General features: G+C 42.2%; 1 long non-coding RNA gene across 1 annotated transcript in view; it reads right to left on the reverse strand.

Moving 5' to 3' along the window:
• Positions 1-218: 218 nt before the first annotated feature.
• LOC115079243 overlaps positions 219-27670 on the reverse strand; it is a 134796-nt gene continuing 107344 nt past the window's right edge. The window contains exon 3 of the long non-coding RNA XR_003853232.1: positions 219-575. This is a non-coding gene — a long non-coding RNA (uncharacterized LOC115079243). The remainder of the gene's footprint in view (positions 576-27670) is intronic.

Genomic DNA, 27670 nt, shown 5'->3' on the forward strand with positions numbered 1-27670 from the left:
TTTCTAGTGTTACATTAAAAACGGTGATCTGCTGTCTATGTTTTTAGATATATGTAAGCTGTGATATCTGCTGCTTGTATTTTATTGCCACTTTGAAATAAACAGAATTTTCAATAAACCACTCTCACAGTCAGTTTTTCGTTTGATCTTTTATAATGCATGGGATACATTTTGTCTCATCCTCAAGGATAGTAATTTTAAACAGCATCCAAGCATCCTGCAAGTGTGTAACCTTGTGGATTGCGCCTTTCAGTTTTTTTTTTATAACAAATCTCCTCATTTTATCATAGTTTCTCGTTTTAAGGTTAAATGTTCTTGCTGTCATTTTCCTTAGTATTTGCCCTCCAGTGATTATGTCAACTAACCATGGACGCACCAAAACAGCCCCACATGCTAGGATGACGTCACCAATGGCACACCAGTGATCTCTTCTTTAGCTCTAAAGTCTCTAGAAGAATCTTTGGTTCCATGAGAGTAGTGCCTACCGCCTGTTACCGCTCAAATCTAGTCAGTCAACATTTTCTGCTGATGAAGGTAGACTTTTTGTCGAATGCTCTTCCAGACGTTGCCTCAAACTAAAAAAAAAAAAAGAGGAAGGAAAAAGGAGAGACACATGAATATTTGCTTAATCTTTGTAAGCACAAGCTCTGTAAAACCAGAAACTTATAATAAATTATATCTACCATATGAAAACATTATCTGCTGATAATAAAACTTATTAACTACCTCAAGAAAGGTGTAGACATTCTGCTTTCTTAGCATGAGTTCATGACATTATTTATCTGGTTTAAATGTCAGAAAAATCATGTAAGATGAAAATCTCTTATGCTCTTACCAACAGGTAGATAATCATTTGGTAATCCATGCAAAATACTGGATAGAACTTCTCACTGCTGGGCTTATGTCTGCATCTTAATTTGTTGTCTTAAAGGCTGATTGAGGAATAGGTATGTCTCAATATAAAGGTTGTTAACTGTGTCTATGATTTTTAAATTTATTTATGAGGTGTCTTTTCAAATCTATGACAGTAACTTTTAAACAGGCACACGGGCTCACATGTGTGCGTGATCGTCGGCCTGCGTCTAGGGATGCGGCCATATTTATTTTTCTAAATTCTTTATTTCAATTAAATATTTTGAAATACTTGAAACAACATCACAATGATACATTAGATAAACTAGAATGAAAACAGAAAATAAATTAACAAAGAAACTAGCACATCACTGTATCAAGTACCATACATGGGGAGAAAATACAAAGAGAACATATTTCGTAAAATAAACACAGCCCATCTCTGGAACAAGGCCACCTAAATTATATCCACTTCTAGCCAGCATCAGAAGATTTATCAATCAAAATCTTTCTAAATGAGTAGGATCACAGAAGATGAAATTAGAACCTTTCCATTTCACACAGCATTTGCAAGGAAACCTCAGCCGGAAAGTAGCGTATTTGTGTTCATGTTATAAAATAGATTGACCATGCACATATGTGCACACAATTTTAAGTGGGCGCGCACCTAGGTGCGCAAATGCCACTTCTCCTACATAAGTGGGGGGATTTTCGTAGACACGTGTGCCGACACCATTTCCAGTTTCCCCAGTTTGTTCCCAGTTTACCCAGGTAAGGGAGAGGACTTCCAAACTTGCCTAGCTTAATAGCCTCCCATTTCTCCTGTTAGCCCCTACCCTTAAAACCCTGCTAATCTATCTATTTTTCTTTATTTTATTACTTACATGTTGTCCATGGCAGAAAGAAAGTTACGTGGCAGGGGACCCCACGTGCGCCTGTGTTCGTAAGTATTTATGTGCAAATTTGATCCAGGAACACTCATGCCCTGCCTAGACCATTCTCACGCCCGGTTCCTTTTCTGCAACTTTTCATTGGTATGCATAGCTAGAGATATGCGCGTACGCAAGCACTTTTACATATGGATGTGAATCGTGTGCCCGATCGTCTTAACAATCGGGTTCGGCTAGAGGGAGAAAAAAATCTGATCGGTGGTGATGTGAATCAGAATCGGTTCCAATTAATTTTTTTTTAGTGAGGCCCGACCCTTTAAAATTGACCCCTTACCTTCTCCCACCCTCCCAAACCCCCCCCCCCAAAACTTTTTACGAGTACCTGGTGGTCCAGTGGGGGCGCGGGGAACGATCTCCTGCTCTCGGGCCAATGGCCCCATTTTGGCTGCCACTCAAAAATGGCGCCGATGGCCCGATAAAAAAAACAACCCCACCCTCCCGAGCCCCCCAAAACATTTTAAAATTACCTGGTCTAGTGGTGGTCTCGGGAGCGATCTCCCGTTCTCGGGCTGTCGGCTGCCACTCATAAAGATGGCGCCGATGGCCCTTTGCCCTTACCATGTGACAGGGTATCCGTGCCATTGGCCGGCCCCTGTCACATGGTAGGAGCACTGGATGTCCGGCGCCATCTTTACGATGGCAGTGGCCATCTTTAAAGATGGTGGCGCCCATCTTTACGATGGTGGCGGCCATATTTAAAGATGGCGGCGGCCATCTTTAAAGATGGTGCCGGCCAGCCAGTGCTCCTACCATGTGACAGGGGCCGGCCAATGGCACAGATACCCTGTCACATGTTAAGGGCAAAGGGCCATTGGCGCCATCTTTATGAGTGGCAGCCGACGGCCCGAGAATGGGAGATCGCTCCCAGGACCACCACTAGACCACCAGGTAATTTTAAAATGTTTTGGGGGGCTCAGGAGGGTGGGGGAAGCTAAGGGGTCATTTTTAAAGGGTCGGGTGGGTTGTTTTTTTTATCAGGCCATCAGCGCCATTTTGAGTGGCAGCCAAAATGTCGCCGATGGCCTGAGAGCGGGAGATCGGTCCCCGCGCCCCCACTGGACCACCAGGTACTCGTAAAATGTTTTGGGGGGTTCGGGAGGGTCACATGGTAGGAGCACTGGATGACCGGCGCCATCTTTAAAGATGGCGCCGGTCATCTTTAAAGATGGCGGCACCCATCTTTACGATGGCGGCGGCCATCTTTAAAGATGGCGCCGGCCAGCCAGTGCTCCTACCATGTGACAGGGGCCGGCCAATGGCACGGATACCCTGTCACATGGTAAGGGCAAAGGGCCATTGGCGCCATCTTTATGAGTGGCAGCCGACGGCCCGAGAATGGGAGATCACTTCCGGGACCACCACTAGACCACCAGGTAATTTTAAAATGTTTTGGGGGGCTCGGGAGGGTGGGGGAAGCTAAGGGGTCATTTTTAAAGGGTCAGGTGGGGTTTTTTTTTTATCGGGCCATCGGCGCCATTTTTGAGTGGCAGCCAAAATGGCGCCGATGGCCCGAGAGTGGGAGATCAGTCCCCGCGCCCCCAACTGGACCACCAGGTACTCATAAAAAGTTTTGGGGGGGTTCAGGAGGGTGGGGGAAGGTAAGGGATTAGTTTTATAGGGTCGGGGTGGGTTTAGGGGTTGTTTTGGTGTGCCGGGTTTTCCCGCCCTCCCCCAATTTACGATTTTTCACGATAAATCGGGGGAATTTCTATTGTATCGCGACTCATCGATTTTTGATGATATAAAAAATATCTGACGATTTTTTTAAATCGTCAAAAAACGATTCACATCCCTACTTTTACAGTCACTCAACGTATTTGCATATTTCTGGGTTTAAATTCGTTAATTAGGGCATTGATAAGGAAGGCAAAGACAGAATTTGAAAAGAAGCTTGCTGTGGAAGCAAAACTCATAATAAAAACTTTTTTTTTTTTAGGTATTTTGGAAACAAAAAGCCTGTGAGGAAATCAGTTGGACCATTAAATGATCAAGAAGTAAAAGGAGTGCTAAGGAAGGAAAAGGCCATAGCAGAGAGACTAAATTAATTCTTTGCTTTGGTCTTTACTGAGAAAGATATACGAGAAATACCCATGCCAGAAGTGATATTTAAAGGTGATGATTCAGAGAAACTGAAACAAATCTCAGTGAACCTAAAAGATGTAATGGGGCAAACTGACAAACTAAATGTTATGACCGTCAGTCGCAGATGGCTGCGACTGCGTCTACTCATATCTTGTGTTGCTCTGCTCCCCTCTCCGGGCCTGCTCACGGCGGGGGCTAGCTTTCAGTGCCACGTACCTCAAGGTTCCTCGTGGCGGGCCAGGACGCCGCCACCACCACCCACACCGACTCCAGGCCTTCCTAGGCGCGCATGTGCGCGCCACCGGGCCCTCTTTTGAAGATGCTATGGCAGGAACCTCAGGAACGTCCCCGACTGATGACATCACTTGGTCAGGGTTCTTAAGCACCGCCTTTGCCCCTTGCTAGCTGGCTTGGCAACAAGTTCCATCACTACTCTACTTGCTCCTGTCACCTCGGACCTGTTGGTGATTGTCTCTGACCTTCCTTGGACTCTGGATCCTGGCTCAGGTGCCCGCTCCTCGGGGGCCTGCTGGCGCTCTCCCTGGAGACCTTGTCTTCTGGCTTCCCCGCTCCACGGGTTGTATCTGGGAACACTCTCACCACTTGAGAGACTTATCTCTGTGCTTCCCCGCTCCTCGGGGCAAGTGCCTACGTTCCACACCGATTATTGCCTGTGCTTCTCTGCTCCTCAGGGCAGTGCCTTCATTCTCATCGGTGACTGTACTCTTACCTTCCCTGCTTCTTGGGGTTGCTTATGCCATTACCTGGAGACCTGACTCGGGCTTCCCCACTCCATGGATTAGCCTACATCACAGCATCAGTACCTTCCTTGCTACGCAGCTCCACCCCTCGGGGCTCTCTCAGCAGTATATCTCCTGCACTTCCTGCCTCGCGCTTCCCGCTCCTTGGGCCTGCCTAGCGCCACTCTCTCGGAGGTCTCTGCCCAGGTACTGCTGTCTAGCCCAACCTGAATACTGTGAGGTTCCTCAGTGCTGTGTCTCTCAACCCTGCTCCTCGGGACCTTCCCACAGACTCACTCCTTGATCTCCTGCTGCACCTGACCTCGCCTCCTGACGGTGTGGACCTGTGGGGCTTCTCCCCACAGGTAGTAACAACTCTTACCTCGGGCCAAGGGGCCACGAAACCCATAAACCATAACACTAAAGAGTAGAAAACCACCTGGACCAGATGTGCACAATCCAGAATCCAGAAAAAACTGAAAAATGAAATTGCAGATTTTCTGTTAGTAATTTGTAAACTATCATTAACATCAATTGCAGTATCTGAAGATTTGAGAGTGGCCAACATAATGCCAATTTTTAGAAAGGGTTCTGGGATGAATCAGGAAACTACAGACCAGTCAGCCTGATGTTAGTGCCAGGAAAAAAACTGAAACGATTGTAAAGAACAAAACGGCAGATGAAGTTTAATGTTGCATATAGGGAAAAATAACCCTTGCTGTAGTTATACAATATTAGGTTCTATCTTAGGAATTACCACCCAGGAAAGAGATCTAGGTGTCATAGTGGATAATACATTGAAATAGTCAGCCCAGGGTACTGTGGCGATCAAAAAAGCAAACAGAATGTTAGGAATTATTAGGAATGGAATGGAAAATAAAACGGAGGATGTCATAATGCCTCTGTATCGCTCCATGGTGAGATCATACCTTGAATACTGTGTGCAATTCTGGTCACCGCATCTCAAAAAGGATATAGCTGCACTGGAGAAAGTGCAGAGAAGGGCGACCAAAATGATATGGGGCATAGAACCGCTGCCCTATAAGGAAAGACTAAAGAAGTTAGGGCTGTTCAGTTTGGAGAAGAGATGACTGAGGGGGGATATGATAGACGTTTACAAAATCATGAAAGGACTTGAACAAGTTAATGCAAATCAGTTATTTACTCTCTCAGATAACAGAAGGACCAGGGGACACTCCATGAAGTTCACAAGTAGCTCATTTAAAACAAATCGAAAAAAATTCTTTAACACTTAGCATACAGTTAAACTCTGGAATTCATTGCCAGAGGATGTGGTTTCAGCAGTTAGTGTCACTGGGTTTAAAAAAGGTTTGGATAAGTTCCTAGAGGTTAAATCCATAAACTGCTATGACGGTAATTAATAAGCAATAGTAGCTTGTGATCTATCTAATGTTTGGGTACGTGCCAGGTACATGTGACTTGGATTGGCCACTGTTGGAAACAGGATACTGGGCTTCATGGACCCTTGGTCTGACCCAGTATGTTCTTGATAATCAAAGTTTAATTGGGCAAAGCCAAAAAGGATTTAGCCAAGGGAAGTCTTGCCTCACCAAAATTCTACATTTTTTTTGAAGGAGTGAATAAACGTGGATAAATATGAGCCAGTTGATATAGTATATTTGAATTTTAAGAAAGAGTTTGACAAAGTACTTCATGAGGAAATGAAAAAGTCATGGGATAGGAGGCAATGTTCTATTTTTGGACTGAGAACTGGTTAAAACTGCCGCTGGCACATTTTCATGCCGGTGAAGATTTTAAAGGCTTGCACAATCCATGTACACGATCACACCGGGTTGAAATTCAGTGACTTTCATTTTTTATTTATTTATTTATAGAGTTTATATACCGTCGTTTGGTATTGCCATCACAACGGTTTACAATTTTTATCATTTGGTTAACATGGTTAGTGCATTTTCATAGGTAAAGTGTTCAACTAGAGTAAGAGGAGCGGATCAAACAACAAGATTAGTGGGAAATACAGTATGACGTTCAATTTTCAAGGGTAACAAAGGTATAATATAGAAAAAATTAGTAGGAAGTACAGTGTAACGTTAAATTTTCAAGGGTAATAAAGGTATAAATATAGAACATGGTCTTTGATTCCTGAAAATTGTAGTCCGCCCACCTGAAGGTTTTGTTCCACATATCGTACACTCTAGAACCGCTGCCAGCACATTTGCATGCCTGTTAATTTTCTCAAACTCTGCTCATCCTGATTCATCTTTTGAGATGCTTTAATGTCTATGTTCTCTCTGACACTTGCGTCTAATAGAACATCAATTCGTTCACCCAAAGAAATTTGGTTTCTTTCAATGATGAGCCTACAATCTAGCGGCATAAGAACATGCTGGTGGTGGTTCAAGGGTGTAGGGTTTAAGAACATTTTTGTACATTTTCTTTAAATGTTACTGTACATGACAATAAATGTTTTAATTTTTGTTTTGAAAGATTCCGTTGGTTATTTCATCTAATTATATGTTAACTTTAAAACTTTTATTATCAAGCAACCCAAGATCTATAATATTTTCCTTTATTAAAAGTCATATGATACTAATGGTAAAGAAACTACTGTTATCACAGACTGTACCACCAAACCTTTGAAATAAATAGACAAAATGCAGAATTATTGTCTGTGCTTAAATCAGAGTAACAATTTGTGTACCAAAAAACATTTGTTTTCTTTCGATTATGGAGCCTAAGACATAGCGGCATGAAAACATACAGACAGCGGTTCTAGGGTATAAAGAAAGTTGGCTGTTCTAGTGAAGATAGAAAACAGAGAGTAGGGGTAAATGGTCAATTTTTTCAATGGAGAAAGCTGAATAGTGGAGTGCCCCATGATTCTGTACTGGGCCCAATGCTTTTTAATATATTTATAAATGACCTGGAAATGGGAACAACAAGTGAGTTGATCAAATTTGCCGATGATACAAAATTGTTGTTAAATCACAAGAGGACTGTGAGAAATTGCAAGAGGACCTTGAGAGACTGGGAGATTGGGCATCCAAATGGCAGATGACATTTAATGTAGACAAATGCAAAGAGATGCACATAGGGAAGAACAACCCAAATTATAGCAAGTTTCAACATTATGAAAGACCACTCAGGAAAAGGATCTAAGTGTCATCCTCTGCTCAGTATGCACTGGTGGCCAAGAAAGCAAATAGAATGCTAGGAATAATTGGGAAAGGAATGGAGAATAAAACAAAGGATTGCATAATGTCTCTGTATTGCTCCATGGTGAGACTTCATCTCAGATCATGTAAGTGACCTTTGCAAAAATCACAATTCTAGCAGTAAAAATTAAAGAACAAAAATGTGGAACACATTATCTAGGAATGAATGATTTCAGTGAAAAGGGGAAACCACTGATAAATAATTAAAAACCCAGCTTTGAATGTGTAAAATTGTTTCGCCTAGAAAAAACACTCACTGAGTGAAAGAATAATTATTGTCTAAGAGGCAGCAATATATTCCCAGCCTATTTTTCTGAAGACAGCAAGCAGAGTACCGCATATCTCATTGGTGGCGATTAAAATAAAATGTCAGTCTGTTCTGATAACAGAGTTCAGTTTGGAACCATTCTTGTTCACCACTCTCTCATCTTCTCAACTCCTCCTATTTAGACTTTTGCAACCTGCTCCTCCTAGATCTCCCAGCAAGTCATCTCTCTCCACTGCAATCTGTCCTAAATTCAGCAGCATAACTTATTTTTCACCAAAGTTGCTATGCTCACAAAAGCCCTCTTCTGAAATCCCTATCCTCTCCCACATACAGTTCAAGCTCCTCCTTCTCACCTACAAATGCCTTCACTCTGCAGCACCTCACTACCTCTCCTCTCTTATCTCTCCTACACCCCTCCTCGTGCACTCTGCTCATCGGATAAGTCACTCCTATCCATGCCCTTCTCCTCTACTGCCAATTCCAGACGCCGTGTGCTTGGAACAGTCTTCCTGAGCTGGTGCATCATGCTCCCTCTCTTGCCATGTTTAAATCCCTTCTAAAGACCTGCCTTTTTGAAACCACTTTTAAATCTTAGGCCCGATTGTCTGCTTTTAGTCTTGTTAACTAACTTTCTTTTCAACCAGTCTTGCTTTATGAATATCCCAAGTCTTTTGTGCTGTATGTTTGTCTTATTAGATTGTAAGCTCTAGTGAGCAGAGACTATCTTTTTGTGTGTTTGTACAGCGCTGCGTATAACATGTAGCACTATAGAAATGTTTAGTAGTAGTAGTAGTACTAGTTCTGATTATTTATTAAGACTGTCATTCTGATTTTTAACTATGTAGTGAAACACCAAATTTAAAACATAATAAAAAATGTTACTAGTTCTTTTTCATCATTTCTGTTATGTTTGACAGCTTATGGGGCAGTCCCATGAGCTGCCTCATTCATCCTTGATGCCGACTGAGGCCTCCCATGGCTGGGATGCCGCTTTGGACCACAAAATCAGCTCCACGCGGTTCACATGCTGCTCTGCTGCAGCCCCTTCTGACAACCTTGATCTGCAGGGAAAAGACTCAACCTGCGAGGGGGCAGCTGATATAGGTGAAGCTCCAATCTTTCCCACTGCAGGGCGCATTCATCAATTGTTGATGTGGCCTAGTGGGCTTACGCACTAGCGGCACCAACCACGCCACAGCATTAAAGGCCCACCGATACTACAATTTCCTTTACGCTCTGCTTCCTCAACCAACTTCTGGGAGCACCATTGATCAAGTGGGAATATCCCATTAACTTAAATTAACTGATAGGGAAGAGAGCTTGGCATTTTTACTTCCTTATGAAAACTGGGCCTATCTCTTTCTAATTAACATCTGAAACCTTGTAACCATGACAATTGAAGTGGAAAAATAGGTTCAAAAGGACATAAGGAGTGGGGATTCACAGGGTGTTCATATCACTGTGCTTGCTGCCATACTCCTCCCTCTATGGTTTGGGGTCTTCATGCCACTGTTTCTGCTACTTTGTCCCCTCTTGGTATCTTGGGGTATTTATTCCATTGCTGTTGGTGCCCTTTACCCCTGTTTTGGTGCCTTGGGATCTTCACGCTACTGTTTATACTGTTTTGTCTCTCTCTTAATGCCTTAATTTTCAAGACTTGGTGGAAGGAAGCTTAACTTCCTGGGCCCTTGGCATGGACATGTCCATGGTCAATGCAATCTAGTTCCAAACTACTGCTCTACTTTGCTGTGCAAGGGGGTCTTCAGGAGGGGGGAAAAAAAAAAACCCACCATGGAAAATAAAGAAAATATAAACACACTCCCCACTCACTGTCTTGGGATCCCAAGAAAGAGTCTCTAAGTTCAAACTGGTGTTCAACAAAAATTTACTTTAGTTTAGATATCAAAATCCAGGCAAGAATTTTAAAGATCAAAAACAAAACGAGAAAAACATCAGTATAAAAAAAACCATGCCCTCCTTATCCATGCCTCTCTCCTTGCAGTTCTTCTCTCACCTACAACCATATCCAATGATCCTTCTCCTCGAAGGGTAGGTTATCCCTATTACAGTTCCAGTATCCAAACTGCTGGGAAAAGATGGCAAAATCTCTTTTCCTCAAAACTCAGAAAGAAATTCTGTTACAAAACTTCTGCAAAAAACAGTTCTTCATTCAAAAATAGCATCAACGTCATAGCCCACTCTCTCTGCTCCTGGGGAAGGCAACCTCCTATAGCAGTCTCTACTCACTGGTCGTGAGCAAAACCCACCAGCAATACTATCTGAAATCTTCCACTCTAAACCTTCGTTACTGACTCTAAGAAAAGGCAAAAAGCATCAAAGCCAGCCCTCTCAGATGCCGGAGGAATCCCTTCCTTCAGGCACTGGATTCCATTCAAAATCCAAAAAGCAACACAAATTTTCAAAACCCCACTCTGGGTCTACTCTTCAAAGAAGCTGAAAAAAATTCTTCTCCTTCTGGTCAGTCCACTTGGTGGAGAGCTAAGACCTCTTTCTCTCTTCACAAAATCACCGTCCCTCTAAATTTCTGAGGATGCTCTATGGATATTTATAACCCATAAATGCCTCCCACAAAAAGGTGGAGATAACTCAAGGGAAGAATTCCAAAAAATGCAAAACCCCTCTACCCATGATAGAAAAATCTAGGAGAAACTTACTGACAGGAAAAACCAGGTCATATGCACATGACAAAAGAAAACATGCTTACCTCCAGTGGGATTGGGAAGGGCAAGTGATTGCTTCCTTCCGTGCATTTTAATACATAGAGCCATACCTTTCGTTATAGTAGAGGGAAAATTATATCATCAGTTGTTTACTTTGGTAAATGTATATGGACATGTTTCTTCTGAGGAATTTTTTTTCATTGCTTATTTACAGTGTTAAGTTCTTTTTCAGCCACATCTCTCTTGATGGGGGAGGGGGTCGAATATTTCTTTTAATTCTGAGGTGGATAGGATCTAGGGCTGGGTCTAGATTACCTCAGCCTCTCCAGATGAGCCTGCAAATATATGATCTAAAAGATGTATGGTGGGAGAGATGCCCTAGTAATAGGGCTTACACTTCCCCCCTTTCCCACTATGGCTTCTTCAGCAGGAGTGATGATTTCTTATGCAATCCCAGTATACTATCCAGGGTTGATGATTGTGACAAAATGTCGTATAATCTTTCCAATCATCACCCTATTTCTCTTACGTTATCTTTGTTGGATAAGGTTGGCCGAGGGACTCGCTGAAAGCTGAATCTTTCCATTTTTAAGATTAAAGGCTCTAGTCAGGTGTTAGGGCAGCAGCAGTGGACATTAACCATCATCATTCTGTGGAGGATTATAGCCCTCTTTTAAGATGGAAGATCTTGAAGACGGTTCTGCATGGTACTATTCTTATTCATTTAAAAAAGGTCAGGACACAGAAGCAACAGCAGCTTTTGAACGTATTTATTTATTATTTGAACTTTTCAGCACTTCAAAGCGGACATTCAAGGCCAGTCCTACAAATATTTATAGTGCCCTCACACTAACCAGGGATGAGCTCTGGATTCTTCAGTCAGATCCAACTGAAAAGTCCATGCATTTCTCTAGACAACACTTTTATGAGCATGATAATAAGTCTGGTTCATTGCTGGCTAAAGTGGTGAAACCTTCTGAGGTGGAGGGACTGATGGAGTATACTATTATCCATCCAGACAGCAGGGTATACTATTGTCCATCTAAAGTTTCAGCCTTTATATTTTGATCCAGGAACTGCCTCTGAGGAAGATATGCGGTGGTTTTTAGATTCAGTTACTTTCCCTGAGATTTTACAGAGTGCTATTAAGTCACTGGGGGTATGTAAGAGTCCAGGTCCTGATGGTACCCATTAGAATTTTATAAACATTTTCAGGATTTGCATGTCCCTTTAATGTGTGAACTCTTTAATTTCTTGAGGGAACCCAGCTTATTCTCTGGTACTTTGCTGGATGCATTAATAACTTAAATTCTTAAGCCAGGGAAAACTCCTTTGGAGTGTGGCTTTTATCAACCAATTTCCCTTTTGAACTTTGACATTAAAGTTTTGGCGAAGATTTTGCAACTTCGTTTAGAAAGTCTTATACCTCAGTTGGTAGCTGGAGATCAAACTGAGTTTATTAAGGGTAGACTTTCTACAAATTGTAGGTGGCATTAAGAAATATAAAATCCTGGTAGTTATTTTATCTCTTGATGTGGATAAAGCATTTGAACGCATTTCATGGAAATTTATGTTATCTGTTCTGGCTTGTATGGGGTTGCTGGATATGTTTCAAGCTTGTGATTGTGCTCTTTATGCAGATCCTAGGGCCAGGATTTTAATTAATAGTTGGCAATCAGAATTTGTTGATATCTGGAGGGGAACTAGACAGGGTTTACCACTCTCCCTACTGTTATTTAATTCAGCACTTGAGGTCTTAGCTCAGTGGATTAGGAGATGGATAAGATACATGGCTTTCAATTCAGGTTGATGGAGGAAAAGATAGCATGTTAGGAATATATCATCAGCATTACTTAAGATGATGAATCCGCACCAGCACGGCTTCAGGTATTGCAGGATTATAATTTTGACTACGAATACACAATTAAACCAAATCTGTCCTTATTTCTATTGGGCCACGGTGTGGCATTCTCCCTTGTCTGTCAGATTCTGTGGTCACTACTACCTGGTTTCACTTATTTGGGGCTTTGGGTGTTGCTGAATATATGTTGTTGACCTGTATAAATTTAATTACCCAAACGTTTTTCTAAAGATCAAGGCTGATCTTGAAAAATGAATGTCATTGCCTATTTCCCTTCTTTGTACATGCTACATGATCAAAATGGTAGTACTTTGTTTTATTTATTTCAGCACCTTCCCTGTACTATACTTCGACAGGGGGTTGATTATTTTCTTTCGCGGGGAAAGGTACCTCATATAAAATTGTCTACTCTGCAGTCACCAGTGGATTGTGGGGGCTTAGATGTTCCTAACTTATACTATTTGATGATGGGGGTGGTTAGTAAATGATCTTTATTTCCTTGGAGGAGGTCATACGGCCATCATTTAGCAGCTTTATTGCACTATTCTGCTGATATGCCCATAATTAAGAAGATCCACAGGACTAGACATTCTTTCACATACCTTAAAATTGTGGTGACTAGGGTTCAGGGTAGAAGGGTTACATGTGTCTCCCTTGGTGCCTCTTACTGTTAACCCATCCTTTTCTATGGTCACTCTTTCCTAGATTCCCAGCTCTGGCTGGAACATGTGCTTTATTATTTGGGCAGATTTGGAAAGGTGCTGACTGTAAAACTTTTGAAGTATTGCAGGAAGAATTTGGTTTCCTTTCTTATACCAGATACCTTTATTTACAACTGCACAGGGATGTATTGACCGGCAATGGTAGTGTTACCACATTGCAGGGTAATGATGGGTTTAAAAAATCATTCATAGTTAAGAATCTCCATAAGTTTGTTTCTCATACTTATCATTACATTAGAAATGTAGTATTAATACAGATGATACTTTGATTGCCAGGTGGACTGGAGACCTTTCCTTGACTCTTGCTGATATTGACTGACATATGGTGTTCCTTGCAGAAGTCTTCCAATGTAATAAACATAGAGAGTTATTTCATTGTATTTATCATTTTCCATTATATTTTGCCAAATTTTGCCAGCCCACATTGCTAGAGGAGCTATGGGAGAGTTGCATCAGACTTTCACATGTGGTGGGACTGTGATAAAATGACTTCCTTTGGGCTGAGGACCATGATCTCATTCAAGACATAACTGACTGTTGCCCATATCTGCACGGCTCTGTCTGTTGTGTAGATGGGAGAGGGGACTTTGCTGAACTTCTACAAGGACTTGAATTCATCATCTGCTCAATACTGCTCAATTGACTATAGTGTATCACTGGAAGGTCACTCTCCGGATAGATCATTGGAAGGCTACAGTGCCGGAGACTGCGGTAATGGAAAAGATGACCCTTCTTGTTTTGAGATCAATCTGATAAATATGAACTGCTTTGGAGATCCTATTGGAGAAGGCAGCAAATTCAAGAAGAAAACTTAAAAATAAAAAGTTGTTAAAAAAAAAAGAAAATGGTTGCAAATGAATGAGGTTGTGAGCGGGATAGTCAGGGGTTAAGATTTAAAAGCAGCCTCAAAAAAAGTGGATTTTTAGATGGGATTTAAATAAGGCATGAGAGGGAGCATGGCACATCAGCTCAGAAAGTCTATTCCAAGCATATGGGGCACCCAGGTGAAAAGTGAAAATGTCGGGAATTGATGGTAGAGGAGAAGGGGATAGATAGGAGTAACTTGCCTGATGAGCAGAGTGCACAGGAGAGATGTAGAGAGAGGTAAGAGAGGAATGATCGTGAAGGCTCTTGCAGGTGAGTAAGAGGAGCATGAACTGTATGGAAGAACAGGTAGGGAGCCAATTTAGTGACTTGAGAAGAGGGGTTATAAGGGTGCAGTGACTTTACAAAAGATAAATTGCACAGCTGAATGTTGGATGGATTGAGGTGGAGAGAGATGGTTCACTGTGAGAAGCAGGTTGCAATACTCTAAAAATAATTTTCTTCGATTTGTTTTAAATCTGGGAATCATCGGCATAAAGATGGTATTGAAAGCCATGAGAGGAAGTCAGAGCACCAAGGGAATCAGTATACACAGAGAAGAGACATAATTTTAGCACAAGACTCCTAATACACTCTAGGGTTTGTAATCTTGTTACCTCTAAGGCAAAAGAAAGACTACAAACCCCAGTATATCCTGTGATATAGCCGGACCTCACCTCTGGAACACCCTACCTTCCAGTCTCAGACTTCAAAACAATACCAAACTGTTCAAAAAACTGCTCAAAACCTGGCTCTTCAAACAAGCATACAAAGACGGGATAGGCTAAACCAACAAAAATGACATCCCCGGCACCCCCCCCCCCTCTTCCCACCTTAATCCCTCCTCGTTCCATCAACCCCCTCCCACCCTTATACCCTAACCCAACCACTCTTTTTCTTCACCCTAGAATATCCTCCAACCTAGTACCCCCTCCTATCAACACACTACATGGTGATTTTAACATCCTTTTTCACATGCTAATGTATCAGTATATTACACCTTAATTTGTTATTATCCCCAAGTTCTTTCGCTAATTCATGTTTAAGTTGCTCCCCTGATTTTATTGTATATCATCGTTATAATTGTTAACCTGTCGAAGTTGTTCCGCTGAATTTAATATATAGCTTTGTTAAAAATGTAAACCGGAGTGAAGGCCTTCACCAATACTTCGGTATATAAAAGCATATAAATAAAATAAACAAATAAATAAATTAAACAGCGATTTAAACAATATGCTGTCAAAAATGGAGTCAATCCATTTATTTATTTAGCATTTTTATATACCGACTTTCCAATAACAGAATTACTGATCAATTCGGTTTACATTTTAACAGTAACATTGACAAGTAAATGTCTTACAATGAACAGGTCGATATAACTTGGATAAGTATATATGGGGTTAATAACATAAATAAAAGATACATTGCCTAATGTAGGCATAAGTAAAAGATACAGTGCCTAATGTAGGTTAAATCTAGGCTCAGCTAAACGTTTCTAGGTAGCAGAGTCCAGCTTGCATGTAGTGCACAGCACCGTAAGCCATGGGTAAGGATCAGCAGAGCTGCTAATGTTATTCTGACAGTGCTTGCTTTAGGTCACAATGATCTCTGCCCAGTCTATCACTCCACAGTCCCTTCTCTTCCCCATCTGCAGACAGTCGTGTGCTCTGCCTCACAGTCAGACCCTTGGCTCAGACGTTTCTGTCTGGCCAAAGTCAAACTAGAATCCAAAAGCATCAGACTTCTCCATACAGGGGGACAATGATATCTCAGTACAGCCCAGGACTTTATAATAAACTTTAAACTAGGCTAGACAGAACAGATATGAAGGTGGTGAGAAGGTAAATGTGTATGAATGTGTGCGTGCATGCAGGTTTGAAGCATCACATTCACAGTGTGCTTTCCTTTTAAATTTTCTTTTCCAAAAAGGCGGCAGGTTACAGACCATGGGTGATACCTCATTCCTTTTGCAATAATTTTTCCTTTTCCTTCTCTCTCACATAATAAAGCAGCATCAATGAGCGCATACAGCATTACTGACCGTCACCCTTTCTACAATGATTCCTTCCTCTCCCCCGTTTCCTTATACAGCAATGGAAGGCACGCATTGCTTCCTAGTTACAATAACACCTTCTTCTCTTCCTCTACCTCTCTCTCTCTCAGTGACAAAACCAGGATAACATTATTATTATAATCACATATCATCAACTATGTTAGAAGTTGGTACAGATATGACATCACTATAAGACAAACTGACAGCCAACTAAATTAATATTGTGATGATAAATATTTACAATTTCTGCATATTGTACATTGCAGAATCCAGCTGTGTCCACATTTTGAAATGGCCACCTAAGGTTGCTAATAGATTGGTAGAGAAAGACCTCAATTTTGTCAAATTTCCAAGCCTTGTAATATGATCAGATATCAAGAGTTATTCAGCCTGAGGAATTTTCTTTCCCACTGACCAAAAAAAAAAAAAGATATTTGACTCGACTCGGAAAAGGTTTGAATCTGGCCTATAGAGACTGATTGCTGTTCATAATTTTATGCACATCTCTGAATGTTTTCTCGTCACTCCCTTCCCTTGCAGCAGGATAGATGTTACAAAATAGAATCCCTATTGCAGAACTCATTCTATAAAAGTTTGTCCCTGTGCAGATAAAGTGCAATGCAACTAGATGAGAGTTCACGTTCACCCACCTTCCCTTGCTCAAAGCTCTTCCTCCCTTCCTTCCATACTGATCACAAATCTGTTCAGCAGGCCTAGCTCTGGAGAAGCTCATAAAGCATGTCTGATGGAGCGTTTTATAATGGAGTCAAGCTTGGAAAATTTTGGAGACATGCCAAAAGTTCTTTCTTTGTTTTACAAATACATAACAGCCTCCCAGGCCTATGATCGCTCGTAAAATCTGCATTTCCTGTCCCTTGGGGATAACTTATGTTGTCCCCTTTTACATTGTTCAAATATGCATTAAATAGATGGTCAAATTGAGCTTTATGGGCAAGAAAGGTACTTAGGTTTATTCATGCCCTAGCTAGTATGATATCCCAGCTGACAATCTCAATAATGAGTGATGACAATAATAATAGAGGGAGGGTGCCAATAAGAGGGTTCCCCCACTCCACATACACTCAGCATATTATTAAGTACCTAACATCAGTGAACCTAACCTTTTCCACAAAGGTCCATCTTCCACTTCTCACAGCTCAGGTGCCAGTGGTTCAGGCAGGGCACAGTGCAGGGATCAATCTAACTTTCACAAAATACATCAGCCTCATGACAAGAACCATACAGCATTGCTGCTTCTCCATTGAGATTAAAAGAAAAAAAAAGTGTAAGAACTTTGGCAGGAGAATGCTTTTTCATTAGATACATATAAATCCCTCAAACTATTTCCTAGAAGTTGGATACAAAATAAATCCCATGGTAAGGATGGTAAACACTGGTCCAGTCCATAACAGAATACATTTCAAAGACCAGAACATCTGCAGGTACTTTTTGAGGTGCTGAATTTCCACACATTTTCACTGCGAAAGGTATGTGCACCAACTTCTCTGCATAAAGTTACACCTGCTGCTGGGAAGGCAGAACTAATGCATGTGGATTTATGCACAAGGAGGTGAACTTTCTTACCTATCTGCGCAGCCTCTTATGTCGCATATAGGGCCACACAGATTTGATAAAGTATTTTAGAACTTATATATCACAGTCTGTATCTCTGCCTCCCAAAGTGCATGCATTCTTTTGAGTACACGCAGTATTCAGCATGTACTTGGGATGCTTAGCATGCACATACTCTTTTGTGGATGTATGCATCCTTCCGGTTTTGCTGGGGCAAGCTCATTCCAAAATGACCCTCCCCCACAGCAAGGAAGCCTAACTTCACCATCAGGAACATGGCCGGAATAGCCTCTGTAGTGGTCACAAATGAGCACCTGCTATTCCCCATCAGGGGAGACAGCCACAAAACCAGGACCATGAGCCAGCAGTCTAACTGTGGAACCTCCTACCCTCAGGAGGTAAGTGAAAGAACTAGGGGGTAAAAAAAAAAACACAAGTGAGGACAAACAGGGTTCATGTGCAAAAATGCATGAACCAGATGCAGGCTTTTGCACTCTGCATGCAGTTTTGCACTGAAGCAAGGGAAAAGGTCTCATGTATTGAGGTGCTTCTTCATGCAAGGACCCATTGGAGCAGTGTGCAGCCTCATAGCCACAGCAATCAGAGTAGCACAGCATGAATGGAAACATACCATTAAGGATGTCACTGAACATGATTCATAAGCTATGAGCATTTTATTACAGCTTCTGATTTGTGCAGATTGAGGACCTCAAGAAAAAGGCCTGGGAGCTGTGCTACCTGGAGGGGGGAATGACTGGCACAGTTGCATTCCAGCTAAGAAGAGTCCAGTGGTATAGTCCCTAAATGCCCATCAGGGAGATATCAACATAGTCTATTTGCTGCTTCCATTACAGCCCCCACTGTTGCTCAGCCAGCCAACAATATCCTGTATTAGTCAATTCTGGAAGCATCCCATGCACATCAACCTTCTTCCTTCTAGAATCCATAGGCATCCATCCAGTAGATTGGTGGATACAGCACAACCCCTGGGTTATGGCCTGCAATGTCATGAGTCACTAAGTTTACTGCTTTCACAGGCCAACTATATAAATAGGTAATTAACACTAAATATTGTTACCAGAAAATCTTTATGCCTCCCTTCCAACAAGGACCTTTTGTCTTTTGGCAGCATCATGGCCACACATACAAGTCCCAACCACAAGCAACCGAGCTGCGGCCAGCATTCAAACAGTAAATGTAGAAACCCAACACGAATGCTGGAATGAAGTAATACAGTCCCGATACTTCAAATAAGTATATAATTGTGAAGTTTATTATTATTCAAAAATCGGCAACTCCATTGTTAAATGAACAGTCTTATATGGGGAACAGTCTTATATGGGGGACCCCGCGTGCATATAAGACTGTTCATTTAACAATGGAGTTGCCGATTTTTGAATAATAATAAACTTCGCAATTATATACTTATTTGAAGTATCGGGACTGTATTACTTCATTCCAGCATTCGTGTTGGGTTTCCACACATACAAGTCCAACACATACCATCCTCAGAGCCATTATTACTTCCTAGGCACCATACTGTAAATAAAAGGCAACTACAGAAACCCATGTTTCTGTAATGGGCCTTTGCCAGTCACCAGAAATGCTCTCATGTACATTTTTCTAGCTATGAGTGGTAGGAAAGGTTTTGCAAATTTTGAATCCTCCGATAACTGAACCCCCACCTTTATGAGGGAAGACTTCTAGGGGTATATAATCCCTTGACGTGTGCTCATTCTTTAGTGGAAAGGCGACTGGAGAGTTGGGCAGGGGATAGAAGGAGAAGCTAAAGATCATCCCTGGATTTTAAGCAAGAATTGGAAAGAAGGAGAGGAGTTTGGCTATAGGATCTAAATTCCTCATCCCTGGAGGGTTACATCTACAATTGGTGCTTGTTGAATTTTTTGGAACTACAGAAGAGAATTTTATATGAGGACTTGCTCAGCCTGAATGGAAGGGCATCTCCCCGGTATCCTGAAGGACTGGATCCAGAAAGATTTTTTTTGCTTGAGCTAAGAAAAAAAACAAGGGTGAAGAGAATTGAAAGTGGACTCTTACACTAGAGACATCTATGAAGAAAAGGTGGATATCTGGATATTTGGTGGCTTTTGGATTACCAGTTGACACAAGTCTGGAATTTTTTAATTTTTCTACCTTTTGTGTTTATTTTTCCAACTTGAGCAAAGCGGCACTCCAGTTATCCTACCCTACATGAGGAGGGTATTCTGGCTATGGATGAAGGTACAAGGGAAAGGAGAGTGTTGAGAAGATCTAAGATGGACAAGGAAGTCACTGGTTTCATTGTATTGATATTTTTTATGCTCTTTTTGGTTTGTATACTGCTATTTACACTTTGCTTTTTTTTCCCCTTGATTTACCCAGTGTTTTGACTGAATGGATGGACAAGGGTGTGAATATTTATTTTTATCTATAATGATACTTTTGGCTTCCTTGCTCTTATACTGGACACTTGCATTTGGTAGTGAATATTGAGCTAGCGTATGAGGCTATGAATGTGTTCTCAATGCCATGTGGACTTTTCCAATTCACCATCCTCCCATATGGATTCCATGGCGCTCCCACAATGTTTCAACACTTGGTTGACTACCTCCTCTGCCCACATCAAGGGTACAAGGTCGCCTACTTGGATGACATATGATATATACATTGTACTTATATGCAATTTATGTAAACCGTTGTGATCATTCGTTGGAACGACGGTATATAAAAAGCATAAATAAATAAATAAATTGATAAATAAATTGATAAATGACATTATGATGTATAGCCCAGATTAGAAAAAACATCTGCGCCAAATCCAGGCCATGCTAACCAGTCTGAGGAATGCAGGAGTAACAGCTAACTCTAAGAAGTGCTTGCTAGGAGGGTAAGAAGTCCAATATCTTGGCTACATCCTGGGGAAGGGGAAGGTCCATCCACAGACTCGGAAGATCAAGGTGATTACCCGGGTGCCAATCCCACAAACAGAAGCAAAAGTGAGAGCGTTCCTAGGCCTCACAGGGTATTACAGAAGGTTTATCCCCAATTACTTGAAGAAGGTGGTGAAGAAAGCACCAGAGAAGGTCAAGTGGTCTGCAGAAGCAGAGGCCTTCTGGGCTCTGAAAGAGGTGCTATGCTCTGAACTGGTCCTGATAAGTCCAGACTTGTCTGAACCCTTCACAGTGCAGTCTTAGTCCAAGAGAAGGATGGCCAAGAACATCCTGTGGCATACATTAGCAGGAAGATAATGCCACGGTAGAGGTGTTACTCAACAATTGAGAAGGAAACCTTGGCAGTCAAGTGGTCCTTAGCCTTGTGCTATTACCTGCTGGGATGATAGTTCACACTCGTAACCGATCACCAACTGCTCATATGGATGAATAGAAACAAGGAGTACAATGCGAGGGTGATGATATCATTCCTGACCCTACAGCCCTTCAGCTATAAAATACAACATAGGATAGGCAGGGAAAATACCAATGCAGATTTTCTGTCTAGAGAGGTGACCCTAGTATGGGCAGGTACTCACCCCAAGGCTGAGCTGAGGGGGAAGGTATTTGAGAAAGTCTATAGGAAACTCCCTCAGACTTCCTTAAGGGACTGGGCACAGTTGTCTCTCCTGGTCTTCCTTAAGATCCAGACCCACAAGAAATCCTGGGTGAAGGGAGAAGCTCCTCACCAAAGTATAAGAACTCAGGGCCTAGAAGAGTTAAACAGGCACCAGGGAGCAGGCAAGAAGCCACTGTATGAGAAAACCTGCTATGTTTGATGTCTCTGTGTTACTTCAACTTTAAGATGAGCTTCATCATTTGTTTGTTTTGCTTTGCACTTTGTTTTTCACTTTAAATAAATTGCACTAAAGAAAATTACTTCCTTATTCCTTCTGGCTGTTTCCAAGCAGCTATCGCCTAAGCTACCACAATGCCAATATGAGAAGGATAAGAGTTGTGATCTGACTTCCTACCCATTGAGCTATTAAAGATGGATTAGTACTAGATATAAATGTGTTTGGCTGAGTGCATAACCTTCCTGTTTTATGACTATTTTTGGTAGTCTAGAATTAAGAAGGAGATTGCTTTGAAAGAGTGGCTTCTTACTGGCAGCTACCAGAGGGTGAGATGAGCCACAAGTGTCATTAGTCTGTCTTCTGGGTCCAATTCTTTATGAATTCTGTTTTCCTCTAATCCATTAGTATATTCAGTATGGCCCAGTAAATATGAGAGAAGAGGTGCCAATGTGCTTATGTAGGATAGACCTCTTCCTCAATTAAGATATAACTGTGAGAATGCTCTTGGTGTCCCTCTATCCACCCCTCTTGGTGTTAGTTGGTTATATATTATGAACTATACGTATGTGAGTCCATGGCATCTTATTAATGTAGTCACGCAGAATGAAACCTACAGTACCTGAATGTAATTCGCTTTTAAGTACCAAAAAAAAAAGTGGAATATAAATCAAATACATAATAAACGTCATACATGTGTTTATGAAGGGATTGTTCCTCCTTGATGTGTGCACAGCTGCAAATAATGCAACAGGCAAGACAAGATAAGGCAATGGGGGGCTGACAGCTTTGATTTTCATGTTATGAATTTCTTTCCCTAACTCCTGCATACAAGTTCTAATTATGACAGTGTTTCTATCCACCAGGAATGACAGGTTTCTATTTATCTTTGCATTTTTCTTTCTCCCCAGTGTTTCCTATAGAGTAGGTCCATATAAGTGCTGTTGAGTATATTTAAATAAGGGACTGAGTTTTTGGCATCTTAGAACATAAAAGTAGATAAAGTCCACATGATGCATCAAGTCTGCCCAGCTTTATAGTCCTGGAGCCTTGCTGTCCCTCAGAGATCTTCTGAGATTGTCCCATGTTTTCTTGAATTCTGATACAATCCTCATCTCCACCACCTCCACAGGAAGGCTACTCCATTTATCCACCACGTTTCTATGACAAAATATTTCCTTAGATTACTCCTGAGTCTACCCTTTTTCACCCTCATTCTATGACCCTCATGGCAGAATCTCCTTTAAGATGAAAGAGGCCAGCCTCTGGAGATATTTAAATGACTCCTATCATATCTCCCCTTTCCCTCCTTTCTTACATATTAAGGGCCGGATTTTAAAAAAGGTTACGTGCGTAAATCCAGAGGATTTACGTGCATAACCGGTCTTAAGAGCACCGGGCCTATTTTAAAAAGGCCCGACAACGCGCCTAAAGCCCCGGGACGCGTGTAAGTCCTGGGGTTTTACTAAAGGGGCGGTCCAGGGGCGGGGTGGGGTTGCCCGGGGGCAGGGTGTGGGCAGGGCCAGAGGCCTGAAACACAGTGGCCATTGCTGCTGTGTCATGGGATCGTGGGCCGGCAGCCTGCCGGCGCATGCAAATGGTAAAATAAAAATTTGGGGGGGCTAGAGTAGGGCTAGGGGGAGGAAAGGTTAGAGGAAGGGGTGGGAAGGTCAGGTTAGGGGGGAGGGAACGGGGGAAGGTAGCGCGGCTCGGCACGCGCAAGGTGCATAATTGTGCACCCCCTTGCACGCGCCGACCCCCGATTTTATAACATGCGCACGCATGTTATAAAATCAGGTATACATGTGTGTGTGCGCTGGGTAGCGCGCATGCATGTAGGCCACGCGTGCTTCTTTTAAAATCTACCCCTAAGTCTGCTCCCATAAGCTTTATGATGATGACCACTGACCATTTTAGTATCTCCCTTCTGGGCTAGCTCCATCCAGTTTATATCCTTTTGAAGATAAGGTCTTCAGAATTGTACATAGTACTCCAAATAAGTACTTGTCAGTCTTATACAGAGGTAATATGCTGGCTAGTCCTCTCCCTATGCATCCAGAAGTTCTTCAGGATTTTGTTGTCAACTTGTCTGCCTGTATGGTGACCTTGAGATCATCAGATAAAATCACTCCCAGATCCTGCTCTGTATTATGCAAAGAACTTCAAACCCCCCCCCCCCCTAATATTGAACTATTCCATTGAGGTTTGCAACCCAAATTCATGACCCTGCATTTTTTAGCATTCAGTTGTAGTAGCCAAACTCTAGACCATTTCTCAGGTTTCAATAGATCCCTCATCATTTTTATTTTTTAAGATTTAGCTCATGCCTTTTCATTGGAAACTCAAGGCAAATTAGATTCGGGTACATTAAGTATGTCCCTGTACCCAGAGGGCTTGAAATCTAAAAAGGGGCATTTTCTAAGCTACGTTAAGCATTTACCACATGGTACACTGCCTAATGCAGCAATAATTCACAGTATTGAAATACTGCACATTATTCTGCCACTGGAATTGCGGATATGGTAAAGAGCAGATTAGCATGCAAATATAAGCCAATTAGGTAATTACTTGCTAAAAACATGTAAATCAAATAATGCAGCTTGCCTCAAACATTGCAAATCATGTTATTTGACTCAAAGCCAACTACAATCCTTGAGAAGTAGTTAACTTTACCCAGGAGGATCAGAACACTAATATGTGTCCCAATGATTCCAGGGTCATGCCTTAAAAAGATCGATCACCCCAAAGTGACTCCTCCTGCAAATGTCCCAAGTGTCTTCTCCTCCATGTTTCTAGAGACCCCCATTCCACCCACCCGAACCACATCTTGAGATCCTAAGTCAAAAATTAAATTTTCTCTAAGAAAAGTGGTGTTACAGGCTCTGCCTAAAACCCTTCCCCTTTTTCCAAAAATCCCTCCATCCAGTCCCCAGCCCTCCACCCTAGCTCACCCTCCTGACTCATCTCTGGGCCTTACAGAGGTTGCCCTAGTAGTCTAGTGGGGGGCCATATTGCCTTCTAGGCTCTGGATCCATCACAGCCATTTTCCAAAATGGTGCTGGCTGGACGATACCATGCCTTTGCTCCTATAGCTCTTCCTCAATATCCCTGACAAAAATTTGGAAGAGAACCGGACTAAGGACTGATCCCTGCAGCAAACCACTGGTAACCCCAGTGGTTTCCCTTTTTCCCTTTGTTGCATCCCACTCAACCAGTTTCTATTCCAGTCAATCACTTTAGGGCCCATGCCCAGGTTATAAGTCACCTATGCAGAACCGTGCCAAAGGCCTTGCTGAAATCCAAGTACACTATATCTAGCGTTCTCCCCTGATCTAACTCCCTGGTCAAAGAAATGTATTAGATTTGTCTAACAAGACCTGCCTGTGGTGAAACCATGCTGCCTTAGATCCTGTAATCAATCCCCCCTGGGTTCTAGAAACTGCAGCATCCTTTGTTTTAGCAGAGATTCCATTGATTTTCTTACTACCAGGGACAGATTAACTGCCTTGTATTTCTCAGGCAACTCCTTCCACATTTATGAAGATGAGCCACATCTGCCTGTCTCCAGTCCCTTGGAACCACTCCCAAATCTAAAGAAGTGTTGAAAAGGTCAGACAGCAGAGTTGCCAGAACCTCCCTAATACCCACAGATGTGTTCCATCCAACCCCCATCGCTGTATCTACTTTTAGTTTTGCTAGCTCTTCCTGAATGCCGTCTTCTGAACATTGATTGCTCTACCTCCCTTCCACTCCTTTTTTGTGCCAATTATCTGTAGTCCTATTCCAAGCCTTTCCTCAGTGAACACTAAACAGAACTATTTGTTAAGCAATTCTGCTTTCTCCCCATCAGTCTCGACATATCCCCCTTCACCTTTGAGTCTTATAAGCCCATTTTATCACTTCCTTCTGTCACTAATATATATATATATATTTAAAAAGTCCCGTTGCCCTCTTTTACCATATTAGCTATTTGTTCTTCCCTTTGCACTTTCGCTCTTCCCTTTAGTTCAAGCTGACATATTCCAACTCCAGATGCTGATGCCATTAGGAAATCGGCTCGGCATATCTAAAAATGAAGAAAGAGGGTCATGTATAATGTAGTCTTATTCAATTGTCTTGATATGTTCAGGTCCCCTGAATTGTGTTTTATTAGCATAGGATGTGGCTATTTTTATCTATTGAGATAAATGAATTATCTTTCTGCTGGAAATCTGAGTAAGTCCCATATTTGGGATGAATCAAGCACTTTGCCTGGCTGCTAATTTACAAGCCACGTAGAAGTTCAATTGTCTGGGATTTTTTTTTTTATCTCATGCTATAAGAAAAAGCATTGGAACCAGCTCAAGGACATTTAGCTCTGCGTCATGGAGCTCCTGTGCATAATTTTTTGCTCGTCCCTAAACTTCATAATCTAGCCTTTGTTTTGTTTTTTTTTCCTTTCTGTGTTGGCAGCAAGCATCGAAAATTCCAGAGGGGTTTTTCTTGCCCCCAGCAGAGGATTCCAGGCCATTCGTTTCATAGGATAAACCACAGGCAGTGAAAACAAATAATCAAAGTGGTTTCTTTCTTTTCTGTCTGACTGCCTTTGTTTCTTTCTTTCATTTTGGTTACACGAGTGCTGATGAAAGCCGACAGACTGACCGAACTGAAAACTGAAGCTCCTCCATTTATCCTGCTCCTATAGAACATGAAGGGGAGGGGGGGGGGGGAACTCTATTACAGCAAGGGCGGCAGATCATGAAACAGACTCCCATTGGATGTGGGGTGCAAACACAATCAGGGAATTCAAGAAAAAGAGAGAGAAGTGCAAAGAATCAATAGTTGTGAAGAATCAAATAAGTTCTGCAGAACTGTTAGTAAAATGGGCAGAGGAGAGGATTCTTCCTGCTTTTATCTGTTGTCATATTCTATGTATGTTACAAAGCAGGGCATGAGTAATGAGAGGAAGCTAGGGTTTCCAGCTGGCTCCAGATTTTCAGGACAGGTTGATTCAGTCCTGGTCTTAGCCCATTGCATGCTGGGACTTATTCTGATTTCCCTACTGCATTCCCTAAGAAAAGCAAGACTATAAGTACCTGCCTGCAGGGGAGTAAAACCAGGCCTGGATCAAGCTGTCCGGAAAACCTGGGGCCAGTTGGCAACCCTATAGGAAGCTGGTTTTCCCCAATTTATCCCACGTGTACCTCACCCTCTTTCTGGAGGGAGTACTACCAAGAATGAGGCTTGCTATGTTTGTTCAGTCGGCCTTCCTTCTATGCCGCCAACAAAGCTGATGACTTGTCAAAATGCTTTTTACAATCTGGAATCCTGTCTGCTGACAATGTCGTTCACCTTTCAACTTCTATTGTGTGCAGTAAATTGTGATATCTTCCATGAGCTCAATATTCAAAACCACTTAGATGGATAACTCTAGGGGTGTGCATTCATTTGCAATGTATTGGTAATCCGCAACGTATAGGGCCATATTCGTTATATTCATGGGGAAGCGAAACGTATCGTGATTCTCCAAGAATACAACGAATCTTCACCGAATTATTCGGCCGTCTAAAGGAGCGAATTTAAACAAACCCCCCACCCTCCTGACCCCCCCAAGACTTACCAAAACTCCCTGGTAGTCCAGCGGGGGGTCCGGGAGCCATTTACTGCACTCACGCCGGCAGCTGCCGGTATTCAAAATGGCACCAATAGCCTTTGACCTGGGAGTGAAGTGTGCACTTACCTGATTCTAACAGAAGCAGTGCTGGAGGGTCAGGAGTGGGTAAGTTCACACCTTATTCCCGGCATTGGAGTGTCGGGATACACCAATCAACCTTTACAGACTTCTCTCCACATTGGTGCATCACCTAAAACGTTTACCATGGGAGCAGTGACGCCATTATCAGGATCAGCGATGGCATTTTTCCAAACACCATGCCCAGTTTTACTTTGAAGGGCAGTTCGATCAGTGGTTTTCTGTGTGCAGCCTTGGAACCCCATTGGGTCTCTTTCTTTCGATCTCCAGACACTTGCTTATAGCCAGTGTGAACTGTATGCTTGAGCATCCG

Source organism: Rhinatrema bivittatum, chromosome 17, assembly GCF_901001135.1.
Source record: "Rhinatrema bivittatum chromosome 17, aRhiBiv1.1, whole genome shotgun sequence".
Classification (NCBI taxonomy): Eukaryota; Metazoa; Chordata; class Amphibia; order Gymnophiona; family Rhinatrematidae; genus Rhinatrema; species Rhinatrema bivittatum.